The sequence below is a fragment of the Apium graveolens genome, chromosome 6 (assembly GCF_009905375.1).
Source record: "Apium graveolens cultivar Ventura chromosome 6, ASM990537v1, whole genome shotgun sequence".
Taxonomy (NCBI): domain Eukaryota; kingdom Viridiplantae; phylum Streptophyta; class Magnoliopsida; order Apiales; family Apiaceae; genus Apium; species Apium graveolens.
Window position 1 is genome coordinate 83,085,267 of NC_133652.1, and position 9,625 is coordinate 83,094,891.

The following is a 9,625-nucleotide window of genomic DNA, read 5'->3' on the forward strand; positions in this document are numbered from 1 at the left end:
TGAAATAATCAATGGCTACAATCAGAAACTTCCTTTTTGTCGTGGCCATAGGGAAGGGCCCTAGAATATCCATCCCCCACATAGCAAAGGGAATAGGCGAGTTGATAGATGTCAGCATCTCGGGAGGTTTTCTAACAACAGGTGCATGCTTCTGACAGCGGTCACACTTCTTCACATATTCTTTGGCATCAGCCATCATTTCCGGCCAATAAAAGCCTAGACGAGTTATCTTATGAGCCAAGGCCCTGCCCCCCAAGTGTTGTCCGCAAATACCTTCATGCACTTCTTCAAGAGCCAAGCATGCCTCATCGGGCTTGAGACACCTCAAGTAGGGAACCACGAAAGATCTTTTGTAAAGAATCCCATCTATCAAAGAGTACCTTAGTGCTCGAACAGTTAACTTCCGTACTTCAGTTGCATCACTTGGCAACCAACCGGTTTGAATATGAGCTTTGATAGGATCAATCCATGATGTCCCCAGGCCTATGGGAGCCACAAGCTTAACATCTATGCTTCGTATCTTCAAAACACAGAAGTACACACTTCCCGAACTTTCTTCTATCTCAGATGAAGCAAACTTTGATAGCGCATCTGCCTTAGCATTTTCTTCCCTTGGAATGTGTTCAACATGGCATTCATTAAATTGGGTCATCACAGCCCTTACTAGGCGGACATACTTAGCCATCGTATCATCCCTTGCCTCAAATTCTCCCTTTACCTGGGATATGATCAGCTTCGAGTCTCTCCGGACCTTTAAGTTTTTGACTCTAAGTGTCCCAGCTAGACCAAGGCCAGCTATCAGGGATTCATATTCTGCCTCATTATTTGTGGTTGGGATGTCTAGCTTCATAGCATACTCAATTAAGAACCCATCAGGGCTTTGCAAAACCAATCCTGCTCCACTGGAGTTTGTTTTTGATGCTCCATCAAAATAGAGAACCCAATATTCTTTATCATCCTTCTCTTTGCCCCCATTATCGACTCCCTTGTCTTGAGGTATGGCATCTTCCTACCCCCCGACTTCTTGGTTGGGTATGGTACATTCCACCACGAAGTCAGCTAGTGCCTGGGCTTTTATTGCCGTACGTGGCTTATACTTGAGATAGAACTCTCCCAGCTCTATTGCCCACTTAATCAATCTCCCACTTGCCTTGGGACTGTGAATGATATTTCTCAGGGGCTGATTTGTTAGCACCTCAATCTGGTGAGCCTGAAAATAAGGACACAGCTTTCTCGAAGCCATTACCAAGGCTAAAGCGAATTTCTCAATAGTTGAATAATTCAACTCAGCACCATGCAAAATTTTGCTGACATAGTATACGGGTTTCTGGACTTTCAGCTCCTCCTTAACCAACACTGCGCTCAAGGCGCTCTCTGAAATAGCCAAGTACAAGAATAAAACTTCATTCAAAGATGGCTTGGCCAACAACGGGGCTTGCGCCATATATTTCTTCAATTCTTCGAAAGTCTTCTGATTTTCCTCACTCCATACAAAGTCCTTAATATTTTTTAGTGACTTAAAGAATGATAGGCACTTGTCTCCTGACTTGGAGATGAATCGTCCCAGCGCAGCAACCCTTCCTGTGAGCTTCTGAACATCCTTGACAGTTTTTGGTGGTTCCATGTCCAGGATCGCCTTTATTTTATCGGGGTTAGCCTCAATTCTTCTCTTTGAGACCATCAATCCCAAGAATTTCCCAGATCCTACTCCGAAGGCACACTTCGTAGGATTCAACATCATCTTGTGGTACCTCAGGACCTCAAAAGCTTCCCTCAAATGGGTTATATGATCAGTCTTTACTAGACTCTTGACTAACATGTCATCAACATAGACTTCCATAGTCTTTCCAATAAGGTCCTTAAAAATTTTATTTACCAACCTTTGATAGGTGGCTCCTGCATTCTTAAGACCAAATGCCATAACAAGATAACAATAAACACCAAAGTCAGTGATGAATGATACCTTTGGAATGTCATCCTTATGTATTTTGATCTGGTTGTATCCGCTAAATCCATCCATGAAACCCAGCATCTCATGCCCAGCAGTGGCATCGATCAAAGTATCAATCCTTGGCAATGGAAAACAGTCTTTAGGGCATGCATCATTCAGGTCAGTGAAGTCTATACACATCCTCCACTTCCCATTAGCCTTCTTCACCATTACAGGGTTTGCCAACCATTCCGGAAATTGAATCTCCTCAATGAAACCAGCCTCTAAGAGCTTTTCTACTTCCTGTTTTATAGCCTCTTGTCTTTCGGGGACAAAATTTCTTTTCTTTTGTTTTACTGTCTTCCTGCTTGGATCCACGTTTAGCTTATGAGTAATCAGCCCCGGGTCTATGCCCGGCATATCAGCTGCTGACCAAGCAAACACATCACTATTTTTCTTGCAAAAATTTCACCAACTTCCCTCTAAGGGGCTCATCTAATGTGGCTCCAATAAAAGTCATCTTCTCAGGATTCTCGGGGTCTAAAGGAATCGAAACCAAGTCTTCTGCTGGCTTTCCTCTCTTCTCATCATTTTCTCGGACATCCATATCCTCAATAGGAAGAACCTGCCCCCCGACTCCATCTGCCCTCAAAGAGGCCACATAACAACTTCTTGCCATTTTTTGATCTCCTCTTTCTTCTCCAATCCCATCTCGAGTCAGAAATTTCATAACTGAATGATAAGAAGAAGGGATTGCCTTAAAGACATGTATCCCTGTTCTTCCCATGATAGCATTGTAGGTCGAACTAGCCTTTACTACCACAATTTTCCAACATCTGTGTTGCTTGCCTTGGTTCCGTACCTATGGTGGTTGGCAACTTGATTAAACCTTCTACAGGACATTCTACTCCAGCAAATCCATATATCGGCATGTCAGTTGGTGTCAACTGGGAGTCGTTATACCCCATCCTTAGAAAGGTGTCGTGGAGCAAGATATCCACAGAAGCACCATTATCCACAAGGACCCTCTTAACCGGGCTATTTCCTATTATCGGTGTTATGACCAGCGGGTCGTCATGAGGAAACTTTACACTCTCTAGGTCAGAATCATCAAAAGCCAATGTTACTTCTGTCCTGGCCCTCTTCGGGGCTTCTCCTACAATATGCATAACCTCTCTAGTATATGCCTTTATGGAATTTTTGGATAATCCGGCAGCAGTTGGACCTCCAAAGATCATATTTCTCACAGGCCCTCGAGGTCGCGGCCCTCCAAAAATTGCATTTATAACTGGCCCTCTAGGTTGGGGATTCCGCCCCTGATCGTCTTGGTCCCTCCTACGATCTTCAAAGTTCTTCCTTCCATTATTATTCTTATCCCCTCCTTCTCCAGTATACTTGTTCAATCTCCCTTTTCGAATCAAAAACTCAATTTCGTCTTTCAATTGCCTACACTCATCGGTGTCATGGCCAACATCTTTGTGAAATCTGCAATACTTGCTCTTATCCAGTTTGGCAGGATCAGCCTTCAAGGGCTTAGGCCATTGAATATCTCTATCTTTCTTAATCTCCATCAAAATCTGGCTTCTAGGAGCATTCAGCTTAGCATGTTCAGTGAACTTTTGCCCAGGTCCTCCCTTCTTGGGGGTTGAATCAGAATTTTGTTCGGTTCTAGGATACTTGTCCTTTGCAATATATTCTAAATCAGTTTTCCTCTTCTTGTTTCCAGTGGGCTCATTACTTACTACGGTCTTCCTCATACTTTTTTCAACCTTGATATACTTCCCTGCCCTCTCTTGCAGCTGTAACATGCTTTCAGGGGGACGTTTGGCCAAGGACATCTTGAAAAACTTGTCCCTAGTTCCTTGTTGCAGTGCTATCATGGCTACCTTATCATCAAGGTCCGGGACTTTTAAAGCCTCCTTTGTGAAACGATTCAGGTAATCTCTCAAGGATTCCTTAGCTCCCTGCACAATACTCATAAGAGATGCTGAACTTTTCTCATGGACTCTCCCACTGATGAATTGCTTAATAAAAGCCTGACTTAACTCTCTGAACGATCCAATAGAGTTTGGGGGTAAGCGACTGTACCATCTTTGAGCCATACCCGACAGGGTTTGAGGGAAGGCCCGACACTTTATAGCATCATTCACGGGTTGCAGCAGCGGTGCATTAGAGAATGTCCTGACATGGTTAGCGGGGTCTCCAATGCCATCATAGGCTTTGATAGTAGGCATCTTGAATTTCCTTGAGATATAGGCATTCATTATCTCTTTTGTGAAGGGTGAAGTTGGATCATCAGGATCTCCAAGGGGAAGGAGATTGCTTGGATCAGTTCTTGGGATAACAGCCCTTCTTCGTACCGGACCATCCAGGTCTATGACAGGAGGAGGATTTCTCCCCCTAGGAGGTATCTGGGGTCTGGTGGCCTGGTGAGCTTCCAAGTCACGCCTCAGCCTTTGGATCTCAGCCTCATGAGCCCTTATCCTTTCCTGCACTTCCTGGGGATTCGCCCCTTGGGTGCTTCGAGGGCATTGCCTTCCATCGGCCATCGGCTCCTTGCCAGGACGTCTCCTTCTTGGGGCCACTTCATCATCCGAAGATTCGGAATCTCTCTCAGTGTAAGGACCAGAAAATTCCCGATCCTCGGGGATAGGAGCCAAAACTCGTATATAAGGGGGCGATTGCCTTCGTGATTCACTTCGCCCAGCATATCCACTTCCTCCAACCTCGGGGTAAAGGGGCATCCCATAAGGGGGCTTAGTAGTAACAACAGTTGAATATTCATACCCGACGGGTCGAGAATTCACAGGTATATGTACTTGTTGAACTTAAGGATTCGTACCTTGAATAGTCGGGGGAGTCGTCCCTTGTGGCTGAGGTTGAGTTGCCCCTATCTGGGCTTCCGCTTGAGTAGATGCATAAGTTGAGTGGGGAGGAATCTCCACGGTGGACGAAATCACCTGAGTTGTCCCTGATGGTGTTCCCTCCTCCAGAGTGCTAGTTGTTCTCCGTGTTCTCGCCATGGTTGTTGTTCACTTCCCACAGACGGCGCCAAATGTTATGGATAAAAAACTAATATATATAATTGCTGTATTAAATACTAAGGAACGTGAGCTGCGAAGCTCGATTTGACTGCTCTTGTGTTTCGTGACTCAATCTGTCTTAACAAGATGCCTACGTACCTTGCTGATTGCCAAGGATCAAGTTCAAAAACGTAGTTCTGATTTGTGGGGTGCGACCCCTTATATAGATATTGAGAGTCCTTGAATTGGACTTGGTATAGGAGACTTGGTGGGCAAGTCTCATAATTAGAATGGACTTTGGAGTCCTAGATAGTAGAAAACTGATTCCTTATCCTTTTAGGTCCCCTTGAGGCCAATCTACAAGGATTTATATCCCCACTAGGACTTATCTTAATAGCTGTTTTCCTCCTTTATTTATTAATTATGAAATTAATAAATAATCAGGGCTTTTGGGCCTTCTTTGTTCCATCAGGCCTGATCTGGTCCATCAGGCCTGATCAATGTGTTGACCTTTTTGGTCTGAATGTCATACATCTTCTTATTGGGCCTAGCAGCCCACACCTTCTAATATTTAATTATACAATCAGGATTTATTTATCCCTATCACCTTGATTGTGACCAAGCTTTTTGTAGCGGTGGGTGTTCATTGGCCCGCACACGAGCAACTTCAGTTACCGAGCGCCCACATCGACAGTTCTACGATCTTGAGCATGCAGGAGTGGTATGATGCGAAGGCTGATGAGAAAGGACTAAGGTATACCTATGATCATTTTTTGGGAGGCCAGCCAGCCGATCAGAGGTTTGTTGGTGGTTCGATTCAGGCTAGCAGAGCAGTGTGGAGGCATCAGGTAGGTGGGGCTAGTTCTTTGCAGCAGCAGTAGCAAGAAGCAGAGGATAAGGCTGGTTTAGGCTCGGCGCAGTATAGGCATTTGACGAGGCGGATGGATGCGATGTATGAGTCACATAACAGGTTTACACAGGATCTTATTCAGGAATTGGGTACAGCTTTTCGAGCCACGGGGGTTGACATTCAGTGGCTAGTTTTTGGAGAGAATTATGTGTACCCGCCTCCTGACACTCCACCCGCAGAGGGTGATGATCATTCTGATTTCGAGTAGGTATGACTTGATTCCTTGCTATTATCTTCATTGAGGATAGCGAAATTTTTATGTTTGGGGGTGATAGTTAAGGAATATTTGTGTGTGAGTCCATTTAGTTACATATTCATGATATTTTAGTTCATATAGTTGGCATATTATTTGTAGTTATTTGTTTTTGTTTTTGTTTTGCGTATTTGTTATCATGTTAGTATGTTGGATGTAGTTGTATTGGCATTATATTATGATCCCTTTGATTGCTTTTACGATTGATTTGTGATGTTGATGCGAGTGTAGTGATGTTTTATAGAGGAATATTAAGTCCTAGAGAATTGATTTGCATGCTAGAAATAAGAAATTTTTTCACTAAGTCTTATAGGTTGCTTGAGTTCTAGATCATGATCATGACTTGTTTATTTGTCGAGGTTTAATCACTTGTTTATGTCTAGAATTTATGTTATTCTCTTAGTGGCGTAATAACATGGATTTTTAAAATTGGAGAAAACATTGGATATCAATGCTAGTTCTGGTTAGGCGTCCAATGGCTAGTAGCCGGCTCATATTTATATGAATAGTCTAGGGTTGAGCGAGATGGAGCGAAACACGCTCGTTTAGAAATTGTTGAAAAAAGGGAAAAAAGAAGAAAAAATATATAAAAAAGAGAAAAAGAAAAAAGATGTATTATGCATAATTGATCATGAGTGAGCTCTATAATACTCGAGTTATTAAGTTCTAGGGGACTTTGTGCCTAATGACCTAAGGCTTTTATAGTCTGGGATCCGATAACCTAACACTCGCTACATGGGTATTATTGCATATCTTTGTGGACCTCGCTCATTGCACGATCAAATAAGCATGTTTTTATCTTGATAATCTTGTGATTGTCTTGATGAGTGGTGAGTTATGATTATTGATCTAGTTTCTAGAGTTTATCTGTTAAGCAAATGCACACACGCACATTTCTAGCTTGTGAGTTGATTTGTGGGATTTGATTGAACTTTGTGCAAATAATTGCATTCATTGAGATGTTTCTTATTGATTGGTTTAGTTATTCTGAGGGGATCCTTGCATTCATATTAGTTGCATTCATGTATTTTTATTTCTTTTTTATGAGTCTGTTATGCTTGAGGACAAACATCGCTTCAAGTTTGGGGGGGTGTTAAGTGGTATTTATATCCACTTAGAACGCTTCGTAAAGCCTCAAATTAGTGTTTTGTACTCAAGTTTTTTATGTTTTTGATGTGTTTTTGTAGTGTTTTGCATTTCAGGGCATATTCGAAAGAAGGAATAAATATTGCATAATTTATGCTTCGAAGAGTGTTAGGATGGAGCTTCGATCATTTGCGCAAAAGACACCAGCAGTTGAAGGCAAGAAAATAAGAAAAACCAGTTTTTCTAGAAGGCCAGGGCCACTGCGCTACACTCGGGAGCGGCCGTGCCGTTCTCAGAATGGCCGCGCCGTACTTGGGGGCGGCCGCGCTAGGTCGAATTCCCGTAATCCTGATTCTTCTCTGATTTTGAGAGTTTGAAGCCCAGCTCAATTCTGAAGCCTATATAACTCCTAAATAAGGTGTTTTTCATAACAGAGACTAAGGAGAGAGCAGCAAGAAGACCTAATAGTACAAATTCAACGAAGGAGAAGAAGAACTTGTTTTTACTTGTGATTCTTTGCTTAAGTTATAATCTTGGATGCTTGTTTTCTTTGTTGTTTGAACCTAATACTCTTGTTAAGGTACTTTGCTATTATTATTCAGTTTATAAAGACCTCGTTTATCTTAGTTTGTTTACCATGCTTTCATTGGAACCCATGGTGACGATGAGTTCGATTATGAACTAATCATTATCGTGGGGTTCTAACGGATTTACTTATGGATTTCTATAGTTAATTAGTTTTGATACCTAAGTGTGTGGTGATTGTATGATATCCTAATATTGGTTGTTCTTATTCGTCTCATGTGCGTCACGAATATATAAGATATCGTGTTAATCTCTATTGAAGCGATAGTGAATATAGAAGTTTAGAAATTGCCATGCTAGCATAGGTTCATGTATAATTGTTATGCATGATTCGTAGGTAATTTTAACCATCTTACTTGCCCTATGTAATCACGATAGATAACTTGTTCATTAAACCTTTATGTTGTCAAATTCTATAGACATATAGGGTCTCAACATAATTGGTGTCTATTCAGCTTCTATCTCTTTTGTGGATGTCTGATAGTAGGGTATTCGTATAACAAAAGTTGGCATTTACTAGTTTCACGTTATCTGATTAGTTGTCATCACCATTCCATGCTAAGGTTAAGAACAATGACTTTGAATGATGTAGTAATGAAGTTAAAATCCAATGTTTGTCTCATATAAGTAATTAAATCTCAATTCTCTTAGTTAATGCTATTTAGTATAAATCTTAGTTATAAACAATCCAATTTGTTATCTGTCTTAGCATTGAATGATAACCATACTATTATTGCATAAGTGCTTAAATTGAAGTTAACCTAAACCAGTCTTTGCGGGAACGAATCTGATTTACATCTTTTACTACTTCGAATGCGTAAACTTGCTTGTAATTTTAGCGCGTGTTTTCATCCTAACAAGTTTTTGGCGCTGCTGCCCGGGACTCAGTGTTAATTTTTAATTCATGTGCTTGACATCAGTGGTCGTTAAAGTTCACTGACTCGGATATTTTACTTGTTTGTTTGTTTGTTTGTTTGTTTGTTGTGTTTCAGGTACTTTAGATATCTTGTATGCGAACAAGTTCTCAATCTCGTAAGGAAGCACTGGAAGAAGTTGAAGTAGAAGAAGTTATTGAAGAAGTCGAGAAAGTTGAAAAATAAGTTGTTATTGCAATGGGAGAACCAGTAGAAAATCAGAAAGCTTTGATGGATTACTTTCAACCAAAGATCAATGATATTCAGTATAGAATTATCAGACCAGCCATCGTGGCTAATACTTTTGAAATCAAGTCTAGCACGATTCAGATGATACAGAATTCAGTCCAGTTTAGGGGTTCTCCAATGAAAGATCCCAACATGCACATTAGAGATTTTATCGAGATCTGTGACACATTCAAGTTCAACAATGTTTCTGGAGATGATATAAAGCTGAGGCTTTTACCATTCTCTCTGAGGGATAAATCTAATTGCTGGTTGCATTCGCCACCACCGGGTTCTATCACCAAGTGGGAGGATCTTGCTCAGAAGTTTCTAACTAAATTCTTCCCTATGGCAAAGACAGCTATAATCAGGAATGCTCTAACTCAATTTGCGCAGCAATCGGGAGAATCTTTGTGTGAGGCTTGGGAGCGCTACAAGGAGATGCTTAGGAAGTGTCCTCATCATGGCATGCCTGATTGGATGATCATTAATTACTTTTACAATGGTTTGGGAGCACAGTCTAGACCCATGCTCGATGCAGCATCAGGTGGAGCCTTACGGGCTAAAAGCTATGATGAAGCTTATGAGTTAATTAAACTGATGGCTGCTAATGAATACAAGAATCCATCTCTGAGACTACCTCAAGGCAAGGTAACAGGAATTCTGGAAGTGGATACAGCTACATCTATAGCTGCTTAG

General features: G+C 41.6%; 1 non-coding gene across 1 annotated transcript; it reads right to left on the bottom strand.

Moving 5' to 3' along the window:
- Positions 1–9,289: 9,289 nt before the first annotated feature.
- Positions 9,290–9,396, bottom strand: LOC141669916 (small nucleolar RNA R71). The gene has a single exon (XR_012554164.1). It is a non-coding gene; the product is annotated as a small nucleolar RNA R71 (small nucleolar RNA).
- Between the last annotated feature and the right edge of the window lie 229 nt (positions 9,397–9,625).